Here is a 19718-nt window from a genome sequence, read left to right as displayed (position 1 = left end):
TCAGGTATGTTAGCAACAAGAAGAAAGTCAAGGAAAGTGTGGGCCCCTTACTGAATGAGGGAGGCAACCTAGTGACAGAGGATGTGGAAAAAGCTAATGTACTCAATGCTTTTTTTGCCTCTGTCTTCACGAACTAGGTCAGCTCCCAGACTACTGCACTGGGCAGCACAGCATGGGGAGGAGGTGACCAGCCCTCTGTGGAGAAAGAAGTGGTTCGGGACTATTTAGAAAAGCTGGACGAGCACAAGTCCATGGGGCCGGATGCGCTGCATCCGAGAGTGCTAAAGGAGTTGGCGGATGTGATTGCAGAGCCATTGGCCATTATCTTTGAAAACTCATGGCAATCAGGGGAGGTCCCGGATGACTGGAAAAAGGCTAATGTAGTGCCCATCTTTAAAAAAGGGAAGGAGGAGGATCCTGGGAACTACAGGTCAGTCAGCCTCACCTCAGTCCCTGGAAAAATCATGGAGCAGGTCCTCAAGAAATCAATTCTGAAGCACTTAGAGGAGGGGAAAGTGATCAGAAACAGTCAGCATGGATTCACCAAGGGCAAGTCATGCCTGACTAATCTAATTGCCTTCTATGACGAGATAGCTGGCTCTGTGGATGAGGGGAAAGCAGTGGACGTGTTGTTCCTTGACTTTAGCAAAGCTTTTGACACAGTCTCCCACAGTATTCTTGCCAGCAAGTTAAAGAAGTATGGGCTGGATGAGCGGACTATAAGGTGGGCAGAAAGCTGGCTAGATTGTCAGGCTCAATGGGTAGTGATCAATGGCTCCATGTCTAGTTGGCAGCTGGTATCAAGTGGAGTGCCCCAATGGTCGGTCCTCGGGCCGGTTTTGTTCAATATCTTCATTAATGATCTGGAGGATGGCGTGGATTGCACCCTCAGCAAGTTTGCAGATGACACGAAACTGGGAGGATAGGTAGATACGCTGGAGGGTAGGGATAGGATACAGAGGGACCTAGACAAATTAGAGGATTGGGCCAAAAGAAATCTGATGAGGTTCAACAAGGACAAGTGCAGAGTCCTGCACTTAGGATGGAAGAATCCCATGCACCGCTACAGACTAGGGACCGAATGGCTAGGCAGCAGGTCTGCAGAAAAGGACCTAGGGGTTACAGTGGACGAGAAGCTGGATATGAGTCAACAGTGTCCCCTTGTTGCCAAGAAGGCCAATGGCATTTGGGATGTATAAGTAGGGGCACTGCCAGCAGATCAAGGGATGTGATCGTTCCCCTCTATTCGACATTGGTGAGGCCTCATCTGGAGTACAGTGTCCAGTTTTGGGCCCCACATAGGGGCCACTACAAGAAGGATGTGGAAAAATTGGAAAACGTCCAGCAGAGGGCAACAAAAATGATTAGGGGACTGGAACACATGACTTATGAGGAGAGGCTGAGGGAACTGCGATTGTTTAGTCTGCAGAAGAGAAGAATGAGGGGGGATTTGATAGCTGCTTTCAACTACCTGAAAGGGGGTTCCAAAGAAGATGGATCTAGACTGTTCTCAGTGGTAGCAAATGACAGAACAAGGAGTAATGGTCTCAAGTTGCAGTGGTGGAAGTTTAGGTTGTATATTAGGAAAAACTTTTTCACTAGGAGGGTGGTGAAACACTGGAATGCGTTACCTAGGGAAGTGGTGGAATCTCCCTCCTTAGAAGTTTTTAAGGTCAGGCTTGACAAAGCCCTGGCTGGGATGATTTAGTTGGGGATTGGTCCTGCTTTGAGCAGGGGGATTGGACTAGATGACCTCCTGAGGTCCCTTCCAACCCTGATATTCTATGATTCTATGATTCCTATGAAGGACTTAAAGCCTAAAGTCCTGATCCTACTTATGCTCAAATGTATAGGATTGGATCTTAGCTGAAGATGCGATATAATGAGAGGGTAACAAAGAATGGGTAGAGGAATGTGCCAGGAAAATAAGGGTTACAGTAGTAAGAGTTTCTTACAGTGGGCATAGAAGTACATTTAGTTTAACAAATCTGTCAAATTTTTCTTTTTAAAACTCATTTGTCTTTGATACATTTTATTATGTAAAGGAAACAAGGTGAACAGTTAATAGCCTTTTTTTTTTTTTTTTTTGAAAATGTTACATTTACTTTGGTTACATGTAATACCTTAGACTACTATAGCTGAAAGAGATCATCTGAGGGGAAAAAAATGTGTATCCACTGTTTTCATTTATTTATTATGTCCATGACAGCACTTCGCTTATACCAAATTAGCGCTGAGCCATGTAGGTGGACATTTGTGTCAGTGTGGAACCCCTGAAATCACTGAGGCTCCGTGTGAGCACAAAGATCCATCCGTGCAGATCAGCTTGCAGGATCTGGGCCAGAGTTGCTTTTCTCTATTTTTTGCAGGAGTCTTTCACACAACAAGAAAGGAGAAGAAAAACATATTAAAAATAAGTAAATAACTGTGAAGTCACAAAAATTGGCAGGGGGACTCAGGGACAGTATAGTTCTGAAACGACCATAAATTCATTACTTGAAACGAATTAGATTTTAAGCTGAGACTGTCCCTTTAAAATAACTATAGGAGAACGTGGCCCTTTAAGATCTTCAAAGGATATTATCATTGTAAGGAAAAAAATCTGTTCTCCAAAATGTGGCTCTCTCCAACATGGGCAGATCAGAGTATATAATTTTTCCCTAAGCATTTTTGAGGGTGGGGAGGAGAGAAAAAGAAAGATCAGAGAGAGCTTACTGTTCATGTCAGCTGAAGCAAACCCAAGCATCTTTTTCATTACTGTTTTTTCTTCCATGAGATCATCAGGGATATTATTGGAAACCGTAATACTATAAATGGACAAAGCCAGCTTGTGCATTAAAATTGTAATTACAGTGTTTCCAAAAAGATGCCAGGCAATTTTCAAAGGCAACACTGCAGTTAGAATGCTGTACATGGCCCATGGGACAGAACTAAAGCTGTATCTGTGATGAGGGGGTGTGGGGAAGCATCAGAATACTGAATAAGTTTATAGGAATTTCTCATTCAAACTGATCTTACAGTTTATAGTCAAGGTAAACAGGGGTACAAACTATGGCCTAATCCTGCAATAAGATACAGGCAGGCAGACTTTGGCAGGTATGTGGAAGTCAATGGGGCTCTGCATGGACACAGGGGGCCACCCTTTCAGAGAATATTTCAGGATGCAAACCTAATGGGTAGATCCTGCAAACATGCATGAACATGCTTAACTTTACCTATTTGTTCAGTCCCATTGAAGTTTTACAACCATTGGCCTCCCAAGCTCCACACATGCTACACTCCTGCTGTGCAGCTGCACCAGTGGGAGATTTAAAGACAACGGTTTTTTGTAGCATAAACCCATCCTTAGAGCAGAGCTCCTCTTTCATCTGACAATCTTTAGGTGCTTTAAAAACCAAGATCCTGATCCAGCAATGTGCCCACACAGTTCCAGTTGGAAAACTGGAGTCTAGTTCTCACAACAGCCCTATGTACTGTAGGTACACATTATTTGTTATTCCCAATTTAAAGATGGGTAAACTGAGTCAAAGGGAAGTTAATTTTCTCTGGTCATGAAGCAAAGATTTAAGAATGGAATTGAAGTGTACTAGACCATATTTATATAGAAAACCAGCACATTAGTAGATTCCAGCTCAAGTTGGTATGTGTGAAATGCCCATTTTCTACAAACCTAAGTAAATGGCAAAATTTTAGAATCAGATATATAATGAACAGGAATGCTATTTATTCAACACAATTTCAGCTCCATCTTCCTAACTGTTATCCCTTCCATAGAACAAGGCTCTTATAGCTTCTTCACACTCTAGATATCTCAAAACATTTTACAAAAAAGTCAGCCTAATTGATTTACCAGTAAATGAAATCTTATCCTCTAAAAAGGGCTAGAGTAGCCTAATGAATATAGCATTTAAGAAAAGGTACTCAGAACAAACATTTTAATTTAATCAAATGTTTCACTATCAGTCTGTAAACTATAGTTGTGATTTGCGCTATACAAACATTACATTGCTATACTGATTGGAAAAACTGTAAGAAACAGAGATGCTTATCTGCTATAGTAATCAGTACAGGTCCTGGCTTGTCTAAACTGTTTTGATGGAAAGCCTGACTTTGCATTTCCAGAAAGCTGGGACACAAACAAACATTCAATAAATCATTGTTACTGCATGGCAACATATTAAGAGAACGGCTAGGATGGGTTGTGCAAAAAGGAAGTATGTAGAGAATAAAGATGAACTATTTGTTCAGAATTCAGAGTAACAGCCGTGTTAGTCTGTACTCCTTTTCTATTTGTTCAGAAGAGTTCATTCAGATACAGTTGTGACATTGCACCCCATAATGCTTTATGGGAATATGCTTATGAATGTATATATGACATAACCGGAACATGTTTTATGCAACACATGCCATGTAACATATCTCTGTAAAGGTTATGATCTACTGAATACATTCCTCCTATTTGTATGCATGTATCATTTTTGTACTTGAAGCTATGAATATTGGCTGTATACTTGTTTGATTTTAAGTAGGTTTTAGTAAGGTATTTGGTCAGCTTCTTTAGAGAGGAATGTGCAAGTTAAGTGTCCAATCGAGAAACACTTAATGGACAAGGGATCTTGGAAGGCTCCAATCCACATAAGAAGTCTACCTGAGGACGTTCAAGGTAGAATGTGAACAATGAATGCTGCCTGTAAAAACTGAGTGATGCATGGACATTTGACTTTCCCAGCTGACTGCAAAACTTCATCTTGTTGAGGGGATTTTACACAGGAGAGGAGTTGAGTTCCACCCACAAGAGAAAGACCACATAAGCCCCTGGAAACCCCTCAATTTTCTCTTCAGCTGGCTCAAGAGATAGCCTCTCCACCCTAAAGAGATGTGGAAAGAAACTGGAACAAAGGACAGTACCTATGGGGGTGTGAGTGATTTCTGGACCCAGGCTAGGAAGGAGTATAGTCTGTCAAAGAAGCTTATTGGAACATCTCTGAGGGTGAGATTTACCTGCATTTAATTTCCTACTGTATTAAGCTTAGACTTGCATGTTTTTGTTTTATTTTGTTTGGTAATTTACTTTGTTCTGTCTGCTATTACTTGGAACCACTTAAATCCTACTTTCTGTATTTAATGAAATCACTTTTTACTTATTATTTAACCCAGAGTATGTATTAATACTGGGGGGGGGGGGCAAACAGCTCTGCGTATATCTCTATCAGTGTTAGAGTGGGCGAACAATTTATGAGTTTACCCAGTATAAGCTTTATACAGGGTAAAATGGATTTATTTGGGGTTTGGACCCCATTGGGAGTTGGGCACCTGAGTCTTAAAGACAGGAACACTTCGTAAGCTGCTTTCAGTTAAGCCTGCAGTTTGTGGGACGTGGTTCAGACCTGGGTCTGTGTTTGTGGTCGGCAAGCGTGTCTAGCACAACCAGGCAGGGTTCTGGAGTCCCAAGCTATCAGGGAAGGCAGGGGCAGAAGTAGTCTTGGCCCATCAGTTGGCAGCCCCAGGGGGTTTCTGTGATCCAACCCGTCACAACAGTATCTAGTTATGAAGATTTTTTTTAAACCTAACTTCACTTCAAAGACTGATAGACACAAGGAGTCAAAGATGATGAACATCCAGATATTCCATCTGATGTCAGCTGGAGATGGTCAGCACTTCTGAAATTCAAGCCAAAACTAATTGCCTAAAGCCATAGAATGAGTTAATGAGTTCAATCAGAATCTGAACCCAGGTTCCTAATCATTTGATGTACATAAAAACACTTTTGCTCTGAATTTGACAGTGTTTCTACATAACTGTCAAAACTTCAGCTAGTAGTGATGACCCATAGCACAATTACCAATATGTAACTATTCCTGCCAGAGTCAATTTTCCTAAAAAGCCAAGGGTCTAGGTACTACTAGCTCCCCTCTTGTAACTGCGTGTACTCATTCTAGTGAATGTTAGGATTTTTCTTTTTAGAAGGTTGAGAGGAAAAAAGCCCACCCCAGCAGAATAAACTGAAAGCCCTCCCCCAACTGTTTATTTCACAAGCTATCCCTCCAGGGAAGGAAGGCACATTCCCATTCTAGCCACCAGTACTAATCTCACCTCTTTGCCTGCATTGCACACAAACTCCTAAACTGGTCCTCTGAACTGGCTGCCTCATCTTCTGCCTACAACAGGGGGTGGAGCTGGCAGATAGCTTCCTGCAGGTTTACTATGAGGAAGGAAGCCAGCCATGGGGGACGGGGAGATTGAGTAGGTGGGAGAGGTACTGGCTGTGCTAAGAATGCAGAAGCCCAGATTCTTCTATTGCAATCAATGAAAGTTAGGAACCTAAATACGTCCAAGGCTCTGGGCCACAACTGCTTGTCACACCACACATACTCCATTCACAGTATTTCTTATGTAAGCTTTTAACCTTTTAGCTACCCCATCCTCTCTACCCCCCACCCACCCACAAAACCAGTAGACAAGAAGCTGCTAACTGTTTTCCTGGAGGTAGGGTAGAAGCAGAGTATGGAAGATAACTGTTGCCACTGTCCCAGGCCATTGGTAATAACACCAGTTCACCTAGAAAAGTAGTGAAAGCTGTCCTGGCCAAACTGGGACTGCTGGAAGTAAAGTGTATGGTTAACATGAGAGTTCCTTCATTTGCTTTATTAACAGAAGTGGGTTTTTTTTCATTCATATCTGATACTTAGCGGATCTGTTGTCATTCTTCCCTTTTAATAATCATACTGTTGTATACTATATATTTGTCCATTGGATGTTCTTCAGAGATTGGGATATTAGTCATTTGCATTATCAGAAGTGTCTTAACAGGGGCTATCAGAATTCTTCCAATGCCCTTAAAGTCTAAAGAGATACATGTTGAATTACTGAGGATATTCCTCTTGGATAATTACTGGTAAAAGTTGCTGAAGCTTCACTAAACCTGCATTGCTCAATACGACCCATGAATAATTGTGAAAAAATGGCCTGATGTTGACAGCTATGAAGGATTAAAACAAAAAATACAGTTCTCAAAAAAACCCAAACCATTTTCTTCTTCAAATTTCAATTAGATAAGTAACAGGAGACAACAGAAACTACAACCCACTTCAGATGGCTTTTGTATTCTCTGCCTGAAAACCCTCCTCCTCTCCACTTTTTGAGTTATACCTTTATTTGCTTAAAAATAAAAACGCTTTTCCCAAACTTCCCTTTATTGGGAGCAACACAAACTTTTTTGAAGCTTGGCTTGTTTAATCCCTGCAAATATACTCTTTTTGGTTTGTTACATTTAGCCAGATTTACAAGAATTATTGACTCCAGCTTTGTAGTGCTTTTAGGTACAGAAACATCTCTTGAAAAAATGCTTTGGCTCCACATGAGGGACCACAAGGTTTCGTAGAGCTATTAAATCTCAGCTATGACATTTTGAAAGGAAAACAAATCCTAGAAGCAAGAGCCCTGGCTGAAAGGTTTGGGAATAGGAAATGAAGGGGCAACACGGGATCAATTCTAGCTTATTCTCTGCATTGAGAAGTTTAAAGATAGACATCCCCATAGAAAACAGTTTAAAGAAAAAGGTCTAGGGGAAATGCTCACCCTCTTTGAGAAAAATAAAAAACATATTTTTGGAAATAACTAGTAAATCAAAAGGATGACGGTCAGGCAGCAGAAAGCAGACTATGAAGGTGAATCCACAGCACTCACAATCGTCTTCTAGAAATGACATGAAATACACCAGAAACAAGAGAAGACTACTGAGCTGTGAACAAACCTGCCAACAGCTGGAGTAATTAGCTCACCTTCTCCTACTTTTATCCACTCCTTTCCACCCTTTTCTTGTCCCCATGCTCCAAGATAGTCCCCACCCAAACAGAATTCATCCTCAATTCCTTCTGAGGCCAGACCTCCCTGTGATGTTGAACCCCATAGTGCTTTACAGAAATATGCTTATGAGTGTAAATATGACATAACTGGAATATGTTTTATGCTAGATATGCCGTGTAACATATCTTTGCAAAGGTTATGTTCCACTGCATGTATTCATCCTTTCCATATGCATGTATCATTTTTATATCTGAAGTTATAAGTGTTGGCTCTATGCTTGTATTTAAAGTGTTTGCTGTAGGAAGCACATAAGGCAGATTTGGTCAACATAGTGTGAAGGGGTTATTCGAGTAACTGGGAGTACTCAGCGAATAATGAACCTTGAGAGACACCAATCCACATCTGAGCTTTCCTGGGAATGTTCAAACTAACATGTAAACAATAGCTTCGGCCTGCAAAAAGCTGAATCATTCATAGACATGTGACTTTCCCAGGTGACTGCAAAACTCCATCTTGTTGAGGGGATTTTACACAGGAGAGGAGTTGAGTTCCACCCACAAGAGAAAGACCATATAAGCCCCTGGAAACCACTCAATTTTGTCTTCAGCTGGCTCAAGAGATAGCCTCTTCACCCTAAAGAGACGTGGAAAGAAGCTGCCTTAGTCTAGGCATGTATCCCATGTGTAAACCTCAGTGGGACCCTCAAACTATGCATTCCCTTGTGGGACCTTGTGATCAAGTAGGCATTCTCATTGCATACCTAAAGTTACACAAAATAGCCAGAGGAAGAGAGGTTGCTATCCACGCCCCTGTTTAGCCCAATAGTTAGGGCATTCAGCCAGGAGGGATTTTAACTTGGTCATCCTCCATTCCAGGTGTGTGTCCAAACTACGAGGCTACAGAGTATTTTGGGGCAGGTCTCTCTGTCTCTCCCATTGATTCTTAATTAAACATTCATTGGAGCAGGGTGTCTGTACCCTGAGCAGTTGATCAGCGGGGCCACCGGTGGGAGGTGAGTGCCCTAACCACTGGGCTAAAGAGTCATTCTCTCTTTCTGGCCCAATTTTGGCAAAATTTGTGATATTGGTTTAATTGTATGCAGAAATGTAACTAGGTTAAATCTTTACCTTCTCTCTTATCAAAATGGCTTACAGAAACATCAATTTGTTTTTTTTTCCCCCCAACCAGGCGAAGACCTGAGCTAAAGACCTCATCGAAAGCATTGTAACCCCTGGTACAATGGTATTATACTGTAACTGATGGGCAGAGAACTCTCCACGTATGCAGTCTGCCATAAGTTTCTGAGGTTTAAATAGAAAGCCGCACAGCTAAAACCATTAATTCTGGGTGTGTTGTATATGTAATACATTTTCAGAACATGTTGCTATTTGCAGATACTAACCACTCTAGTTCTGTCATCATCCTCACATTGGGATTTTCTGGTATTAAACACATGTCATTTAGAGTAGACAGTAGACTTCAATTCAAAGCTTTATTTACACACTGATGATTCACGGTACTTATGGAACAAATTTAGATATGTTCTCCATTCTGTTGCATATATTGATTGCTTATGTTCCCTCACTTATGTGTCTCAGCCTTAGAAAAGAACTTCTGAATCTGGCCCAAATGATCTAAAACAGGACTGCATAGCCCCATTCATACTAATGCTGATTTTGGAGCCTATTTACGACAATAAAAGAGCTGATTTTATTTTTTTAAATTTGTTTTACAACCTCCCTCCCCAAAAAAACAGATGCTCCCTCAAATGCATTTACGTGCAATTACCCAAGCTGCATGTCTATCTCTGGATAGAAAGGCAAGCAAATGGATAGTAGGACACCTAACTATTTGCACTAAAAATATCTAATTTTCAAATGCACTTCTGGGTATTTAGCACACAAATGTGTTGCTATGGTAATGTACATGTAAAACACCTTGCCAACCTTCATTTTGAAAAATCAGGCTCTAACTGTCAACATTGTTACCATTTCATTACTGATTTTTTAGGCAGAAACATGGAGCTCTCTAGGATTATGGGCGTAGCTAGAAAAAGTGAATGGCTCTTGAGAAGAGCATATCCATTCTTTATTTTTGTCTAATCTGAACATTGATAAGAAACATCTTTCTTCTTTCTTGTTACCTGACAGTATAATTAGTAAAAATTTATAAGAACTAACAGTCTTTACATTCACTACTAGCTCATCTGATGCATGTGTGGGTAGCCCTTTCCACAGAACTGTCATGAATTTCAGTTAGGGATTGCATAATTTAAGGAAAACAATCTGTATTAAATCCATATTATTGTTTGTAGTTCATTCTGGGAAAAGAACAGCATGACATTTTGCAATTGCTGTTGTTTACGAATTTACAATAGTTGATATATTTTATATATGCATTGATCCTTGATGGTGTTTTGTAAACACTCCATAAATTATGCATATCTAAGATAAATCAGGTACCTGAAGAGAACCTGACTGCAATCCATGTAAGAGCAACAGAACTGTAAAGTCAGCTGGCTTTTCTATAGTGATTTCTGACAACCATTCAGTTACCAATAATACTCCACCAATTATACGAAAAGCTATTCTCAAACATTGAAAAATAAAGCTATTGATGCATAATGAGTACAACTGGCCAAGTAGTGAGAATTTTTTTCCTGAATATTTTTGTGATTTGTGAATCATTTTCCAGTTTGCCATGTTTGCACTCTTTTATGTTCACATTACCAAAAAGATTTGTGTGGGTGGATTTTTGCTCACATTAATGTTGAGGAAAGCCTGTTTGTGCAAATGCCTATATTTACATACATAGGTATTTGTGTGCATATATGGTTATTCTCTATTTGTGCCAAAAGTGCTGGCCCTCTTTCTGTCTCAGGGACCAGAAACAATACCATGTTGGCATGTGACTTAAATAAATTAATCACATGGGGCCTGATTCTGTCACTCTTAATCACATTGAATAGTACCTCACTACGTAGTAGTCTCACTGAATGGGACTATGGGCCTAATCAACCTTCAAGAGGAATTGGATTAGACCCTTACTTTGCAGTAAGATACAATGCAGTGTAAGTAAGGGTGGCAGAACTGAGCCAACATTGAATAACTAGTAGCAAATAGTTTCAAAAGTGACTAGTGATTTGGGGTAAGGGTGACCAGATGTCCCAATTTTATAGGGACAGTCCCAATATTTGGGGCTTTGTTTTATATAGGCACCTATTTCCCCCTCCTCCCCCCAACCCCTATCCCGATTTTTCACACTTGCTGTCTGGTCACCCTATTTGGGGTTCCTCAGTTTTTGAGTATCCAGCTTGAGACACTTTAAAGAGCCCTGATTTTCAGAGGTTTTATGCTGAGCATTTGTTGAAAATCTGGGCTCTTTAAATTGTCTTAAACTCGGCACACAAAAATGGAGGCAGCCAAAATCACTTGTCACTTTTGCAAGTCTTGATGGAATTCAATAGTTTACATAGGTTGAATAATGCATAGGTTGAAATAAGTATACATTGTACTAAATCCAAATATTTGTCTTTACTCACCCTTCATTTTAGTGCAGCAGGTCTGGAAAAACCTGTAAAAATAGAGGAAACCAGTAAAATGCTGTTAACATTTTCTTTTGCCCATTATGGAATTATCCTTTCTAATTATTTAGAATTAGAAATTGTCATCAAAAACATTATTAATTATTACCCTGCCCCTCAGATTATCACATAATTTGTCATTCATTCAAATGGGCCTCTCCACATATCAGGTCATCATGTTTGCTTATATGCATTTCTGTAAACTTCCTTTGGCAGCCTGATCCTGCAGTCACTGTGAACACAAGCCCACTGTTTATTTCAGTGGGAGATTTGTACATGTGGACAACTGTTGCAGGATCAAGCTCCTCTTGGTGTTCTGGGAATGCAAGGCATGGATCCAATAATGTGTAGCAATAAAAAGTATAACGTACTCCCTATTCAGAAAATGAAGTGGATAGATATTTTTGTGATAAGTAGTGATAGCTTGAAATTGGTAGCTACAAATATATCTTGTCTTCAGGCTATTTGCTCCAGAAATCTGAGCTGGATCCTGTAATCTAAAGAGATGACAGGTAGATATAATTTGCTTTTTCCATTTTGAAAGGACGGTTATTGAGGTATTACTTAAAGTTAAAATAACTCAGTGGCAGCTGGAAAATCTCTCCTTTTAATTTACTCCAACTGGCTTTCCCTTCAATCTGCACACACACTTAAATGTTGGCATAGGGTGGGGTTTCTTAGGAATTCTGGATTGCAGCCATTGACTTGGTGATTCTTGGGAGTGGGGGGAAGGTCAAAGCATGTGTCTTGAATATTTGTAACTGGCATAGTGTGCAGCTATGCCACTTTGTGTTATGATCCCATTGGATCTTAAGCCAAGCAGGTTTCAGGTTGGGTCAGTACTTGGAGAGGTGTTATGTGACAATGACAAGAAATCACAGAAAAGCCACTGTCTTCAAGCATGTAACAAGGAATTTGATCAGATATGAGACAACATTGTCCCTGAAGCTATTCCTTCTTTCCCCTTAAATTGTACCAGTGCACCCTGGGATGTCTGGAGCACCTATCTATTAGCAAATGGCATACCTATCTAGCACTTGGCTTTTGGGTAATTTCTAAATTCAAGGTTCTGTATTGTGGGATGGAATTAGGAGGACTGGCTGAACAGAACCAACAACAGGCCTCTGGATTCCTGTTCACATTGGGGCAAAATTATCGTAGATTATATCACTTCATGTAGACCTGAGCTAAAGACCTCATCGAAAGCATTGTAACCCCTGGTACAATCAACAGTTGTAAATAATGGTGATTACATTTGTGTGTGGACACATGCGATTGTGTAGCATCGCAGGCTCAAGGTATTTCAATCAATGGTTTGTTTCAGTTGCTTTTTACAGCATCTAAATTGGCCTTTCCACTTATGATTAAGAATCACCATATTTTTCTGAAAGGGCTCAATAAATCTTTATAACATCATTATTTTTCATAACAGATGTAAGATGTGTGGTGGTTTTGGGTAGTAACTGTAAATTAGTTCATTTGCTAATAGGATATTTTACTATTGTGTTTCCAATAACAGTCCAATGATGTGCTGACAGTGCAATATTTTAATGAAGGGCTCCCACATAAATTTTTCCTTTTAGCTTTTGATAAACCCCATGTAGGCAGGACCATGCTGACATGAGAGGTGAATTGGGGACTCTATTCATATGTTTTCCTATGTAAATGAAAAGGCTTTCTCATATTCACCACCTGGCAAACAATTATATTAAGTGCCCTTCTGCAGCAAAAATTTCCCTTTGGTCTCAAACAGTATACATCCTGATCTTCAATCATCACTTACATGAGTAATTCTTATGCATTCAAATACTCCCATGAACATCACTAGGACAAGCTGCATGAGTAAAGATTACTTGTGAATGAGTATTTCAGGATCTGGCTCACATATACCAGAGGTTCTCAAACTTTTGTACTGACCCCTTTCACATAACAAGCCTCTGAGTGCCACCCCCACTTATAAATTAAAAACACTTTTTAATATATTTAACACCATTATAAATGCTGGAGGCAAAGTGGGGTTTGGGGTGGAGGCTGACAGCTCACAACCCCCTCATGTAATAACCTTGTTACCCCCGCAGGGGTCCCGACCCCCAGTTTGAGAACCCCTGATATATAGTAAGTGTATTGATAGCAATGTATAGTTACACACTATTCAACTTGTATATTGTGAAGTGAGGGGTGCAGATTGGGGCAGGGTGATGACCTTATAAAGGAATGGGGATTGGGTGCATTCTACAACAGAAAAAAGTTGACAGTATCTGATAGTGCAATCTGATACATTCCAAAAGTTTAAAATACTGTTTACTCTTCTGAAATATTTTTATGAGCTCCAGAACTAAAAGCTGTCTCCAGAAGGCATGATTCAGTAGAATCCAGAGCGTGGTGAATCACACCACTGGAAGGAAAATCTCCCCAGTGCACAACATTGTTTTATTACACCAATTGGTAAAATGCCCAACACCAAGTGGTGTCTTCTGTTCGAGTATAAGGAGCAAAAGATATTAACATAAGTGCACAGTATAAAATAAAATGCTGCAGGATCCATTTGCTCTGAGATTAAAGCATCCCAATATTAGCACTTTTTTTCTCTTCAAAGTGAAGACTAAGGAAATAATCCTTACATCAATCCTGCGAAGTAGGTAAATATTTCTCCCATTTAAGAGATTGGGAAAAGGTGTCAGCAAGGTTAATAAATTTGTCACAGAAGAAGACAATTGACCTTCTTGTGCTCTGGAACTTCCTGTGCTCTGACCACTAATCCCCATATGTATTTGGAACCGACCCCGGTAGATGGATCCAGGAACTGGTAATTGAAGTGGTCTAGACCTATTAATACTGATAGGATACTAATTCTAATCCAACACAGTTTGAAAGGGACCAGAATGCCATACCAATTGAGTTCTGTATTAATTTAGTTGGTGTTCACAGTCCAGTTTCCAGTGGATATATGCTTACATCACAAAACATCACTGCGATTGTGACTATTTGCAATGGCTAAAGTAGACAAACAGGAGGGGGGAGCTCTCACTGCACCAGCCAAGGAGAAAGGGGAGCACTGCTTACCCCAGCCAAAGAGAGGAGTGGGAGCTGATCCCTTGCTTTTAGCAGGGGAAGAAGAGCGCACTCTCTATTAATTTAACCCTTGAGTATTTGGAAGAAATGTTGACTCTCTCTGAAGGCATGCCAAGTTAAAAATGGACATGGAGGCGGAGTTGCCCTCTCACCACAAACGTGATCCAGGTTAGGAATGTGGCACAGTTGTGAGGCAATGTAGGGACCTTGCATTGCCACAGTGTGTGTTACAACTGTTCTGGGACAAACAGAAGATTTGTGTCCAGGCCCATTCAGAAGCTTTCAAGAGAACTACATTCACTAAAATAAATAACATAAAGTAAATAAATCTGAAGCACAGATTAAGAAATTAAATAAATGGAACATAAATAATATAGTTAAATACAACACAATGACTCTATAAAATAAATATTTTCTTAAGGCCCTTTGGAGCCTCTTTTCAGATGTAGTTCTAATGTGTGGGCCCTGATTCCCTCTCTCTTATAATGGAATAATTCCATTGAAAACAGTTACACCAGGGTAAAATGGGTTCACGGCACTGTCTAGATAACAAAACTTTCATCAATGTAATTAAAAATCTATCCAGTTACACCACTGTAAGTCCCTAATAGAGATGCACTTAAATCAGTTTAAACTGGTTTAAGGACAATTTAAATCTGTTTAAGTGCATTTATATTATGGGCTGCACCATTGTAACTGGATCAATTTTAGGTTCACCCGTGCAAGTTTTCTAACAGACAAAAGTTAGGTGAAAGAAGAATCAGACCAATGAAGTTGCATCAGGGCTGTTTTCTAGCTCCTTACACTTAGTGGCTTTAGTAATATCCTCTGAATACTAGTTGTTAAAATCTTTGTATGTTAAACACCACAACACTGGGTAGTATAGCAACAGAGGAGTTCCAAATGTGATGATCCTAAATTCTGTCTCCCTATGTATTTTGCTTTGTTTGTTTGTTTTGTTTTTTCCCTGTTTTTACCCTGTTGAACATCCTGGGATCCAATGTCGTTAATTTAAAGAAAAAAGTGTTCCTGTTTGAAATTATGGGGGAAAAACATTCAATGGGAGGAAAATTCCTAAGCAGATTGTTTGTATGTGTGCCTGGTGGGGGAGATCAAAAGTTGTTGTAAAGGCTTCCTTTTTCTCAAGTGAGATTAAAGCAGGGTTTGATTTATAATTCAAGTGTAAATCAAAGACATATTGTCAGTTTTAATTTACTTTCACTCTAAGTTTTTGTAATATGCTTAAGAACTTGAAAATACAGCTCCCCTTAACAATATTTTATCTTTTTCTATGTAGAAAACAATGGGTTTTAAAAAAGTTCACTGATGGAGAGGCAGATGGTTAAGTATACACACACAAATATAAAGCCCAAAGCTCCACCCAGTTGGTCATATTAAGGGCCAGGAGAGGCAAATGTTGGGCTTGGAAACCATGACAGTATTTCAAAGTTCTAGACAGATGTCTCTTTATTACTGGTTTAGGGCATAGTTGTTCTGGAAATTGTAAATGTTGCCTTTTGCTGTTTATTTTACATCCCTATATAAACACTGGGGCTGGGAGGGAGGAGAGAGGGAATTTTCCTATGCCTTTATAATATCCTTGCTATAAAATGTATCCCTAAATAAAAAATTTTAATCACCACCCACTATGATGAGCGCTGTTGCAGTGCAGTCATCAGTCCCCCACAGGGTGACAGGTACCACTCTTAGGCAAGTGCTGCAGGGCTTTCAGCTGCTAGACGGTTGGTCACCTGGCAAGCTCCAGACAGAACTCTGCCCAGTGCCTCCAGCCACCACTCAAAGGTCCCCAGGCACCCGCCTCCCTGACCCCCCTCCTCACCAACGGCCTTCCAACTGCCATGGCAACTTCTTCTCCTGGTGACCCGTATCCCTGCTAAGCAGGAGGAAAAGAGCAGCAGCAGATTCACCCCCAGCAGATTCACCACACTATGCTGGGACACTAAGGCTCAGCCAGTCCATTACAGTTCGGAGCCTTATCCACAGCTGGAATCACTCACGTTGACTTCAGTAGGCTCTGGCCATTCAACCCTATTTGGTGACACCTCAGTGCTTCAAATAAAACTGGTTTAAAAAACCTAACCACTCTTAAGCCTTTTCAACATTGCAAAAGACAGGTTGCTGACCACAGGCATCGGCAATAGGTGCAGCTGAACCAGTGCTGAACATTGCATGGTTGCAAGTGTAGACAAGGACACACTGTATTCAGCACCACTTCAGAAATGGTGATTTAAAAACTAGGGCCGAGATCTGTGCTGAACCTCCAGAAGGCACAGTACAGTGAGGCACAGCCCAGGAGGAGAGGTAGCAAAGGTGGATTTATGTCACCTTTGCACTCATCTGATTCAGGCTGTTTGGAGACCAAAACAGTCCCCAGCATAAATCAGAGCAGCCAGGAGCTGCTCTAAATTATCCACCTTCCACCTGCTGCCTGTGGGCTGCTCCGCAGCAGTGAAGGATCTCCACAGCTACACATGTTTTGGGTAAAAAGGAAATTCCCATGACAAGCCCTCACCCCATGCCAGGACTTGCAAGGATGCCTGTGCTGGCTAAGGGTCTTTTATCGTATTGTACAGGTGCAATAGTAGCAGATAGAATCCCGCCCTAAGTCTTTATCACAGTGAAGATAAACCCTTAGTTGCCCTGATAGGAGCAAAAGCATAATTGCCAAAATGGAGGGGGACACATGCACCCGCAGTAGCGGCTTGGGAAAATGTCACTGTATTGACACTGTTATAACTGTTGAGAATGCTATTTATTATAGGAAAAAATAGACTCATCAGGTTCTCCAAAACTTGAAACTGAGCCCTCACAGTTGTGAAGAACAGCTTGAAAATGTGACCAAGTGTACCCGAAAGGTTCAAGAACCAGATCCCCAAATTCATTATTTTTGTTAAAATCTCATGATTTTTAGTGTGAGAGTTAGCCCTGATGGGACCTTCTAAAGTGTATAGTTACAATAGATTCCATAGCACTAATGGGTGAGAGAAACCTCTGCTTTCAACAGGATGGAGGTAAATCTTAAATCTCTATCTGTACATCTGTGTGTGTAGTACGAAGGCCAAAACCTCTTGACCCTTTAAATTAATTATGATAGTTTCAGTATTGAGTCAGGTCCACCAGTTGTCCCAACAGTGCAGTTACCCCTTTAACCATCTACTCTTTAGAAAAACAAGTTCCCTTCAGAGATCTGTCTGCTGGAAGCATAGCCCATGGATCTGGTCTTCAATGGAGGCCATTTCCCCGCCACTTGGCTTAGTAAAATAGCTCTTCCCTAAGCTGCCAGTAACTCTCTACTGATTCTGTGAGCATCCCATTCAGCTCTTAAGTTGGCTTTCTGGTTCTTCAGGGCAGCTTCCTCTAAGACCCTGACCCTGAAGATTCATCTCTGTACTGGCCTCCATGTGCTTGGCGTCACAGATTGCTGGTCTTGTCATCGAATGTTGGTCATGGAATCATAGAAATGTAAGGTTGAAAGTCATCAAGTCCAGCCCCTTGTTCTGAGGGTGGACCAAGTATATCTAGTTCATCCCTGACAGGTGTTTGTCCAACCTGTTCTTAAAAGCCTGCAGAGATGGGGATTCCACAAACCTCCCTGGGAAACCTATTCTAGAAATTAAGTACTCTTTTATCAAGATAGATTTTCGTAATGTTTAACCTAAATCTTCCTTGCTGTAGGTTAAGTCCATTACGTCTTGTCCTAACTTCAGTGGAGAACAATTGATCACTATCCTCTTTATAACAGACCTTAACTTATTTGAAGACTATTACCAGTCCTCCTCCTTTTCCCAAGACAGAACATGCCCAGTTTTTCAAACCTTTCCTCATGGGTCAGGTTTTCTAAACCTTTTATCATTTTTGTGGCTCTCCTCTGGGCTCTCGCTCTCTTTCACTCTTTGCAAAACCTTGGACTTCATCATTACTCAAGAGTGGACTTTGTGCCCTATAGTTTCAAAGCATTTTAAATCTGAATGGCTAAGGCACTTCAAACATGTATTATACACTCTGAAGTATCATTAATGGGGAAGCTCCAATGTCATTACAAGATCTGAAGAAATAGCATCTGGATGCAACACAAGAAATTGTCAAACATCTAATGCTCTAATGGGGCCATGAGAAATTAATGGGCTGGAAGTTATGGCTGTAGGTTGGAAGGAGGGAAGCTATAGTGGGGTCAGGGGTGACTTATCTGAACCTAAAGAAGGTTTAGATTCTATTCCGTATGGGACGCACATAGTTTTGGGCTGGTTATTGTATTTCAACAAGGGGTTGTCCGTCCCATTTTCTAATCCAATGAGAGATGCTGATTCCCTGGGCCACCTTGGGGCAAGACCATGACCTTTCTGTACTTCAACCTAGTCTGCTATAAATTTAACCAAGCAGCAAGCCACTGAAAAGCAAATGCTGAATCTGAGCTAATTACATTTTAAAAACTCTTCTGTATTGTTTGAAAGGGAGATTGGGAGATGGGGGTAGGTGGGTGGGAAAGCCTATGAAGAAAAGCTTGTTTGTACCTTACACACTGGACGAAGTGTTCCTCTCTGTGAAAGCATGACCCATGCTGTGCTGCCAGTGGTCACCATGACTTTGGCTATCTGGTGAGTTAGTACCTGTTATCTGAGTTAGTACCTGTCAAACCAGATAAAGCTGCCTTTATAATCTTAGTCTGGTTTAGATTTCTACCCTCAACTGCCCCCTCCCCAAAGTTTGAAAGAAGACTATGTGTAATTTGCTTATTTTGGCTTGCTTGTCCCCCTTTTGTACTTTTCTACCCCCTGTTTTTTGATAGGAAACCTCTTCCCTGCTTACTTGCATCTCTGGGAAATGTCCCAAGAGATACTAAATTCTCAGAGGACGAATGCATTCCCTGTGCCAAGAGAGATCCATTAAAGTGTGCTTCTAAAACTTTAAATTACACATAAAAATTATGGAGGACACTGTCATATGTCAGATCAGAATATGTTTTATTGGCTGCTGTGTAAATAAACACAGACTGGTGCTTGATGTGGTTTCCCACAGTAATTGCACTAGGCTCTCATCTGTTGCAATTTTCACTGACTGTGTCATCTGCTGCCCTAACTACAGGTTCTAGGAAAATCCCTCTGTTCATTTTTAGCTCTTTATAAAACCAAAAAAGATTAGAATAAAGAGTCACAGTAGCCATCAAACAACCTTAAAATCAATACTTAGTAACTTCATAAGACTATATAAAGTGAGCATATATCTTGTTTTCTCCAGG

The sequence above is a fragment of the Natator depressus genome, chromosome 4 (genome assembly GCF_965152275.1).
Source record: "Natator depressus isolate rNatDep1 chromosome 4, rNatDep2.hap1, whole genome shotgun sequence".
NCBI lineage: Eukaryota > Metazoa > Chordata > Testudines > Cheloniidae > Natator > Natator depressus.
The sequence above is the reverse complement of the archived record's forward strand: the minus strand, read 5'-3'. Positions refer to the sequence as shown.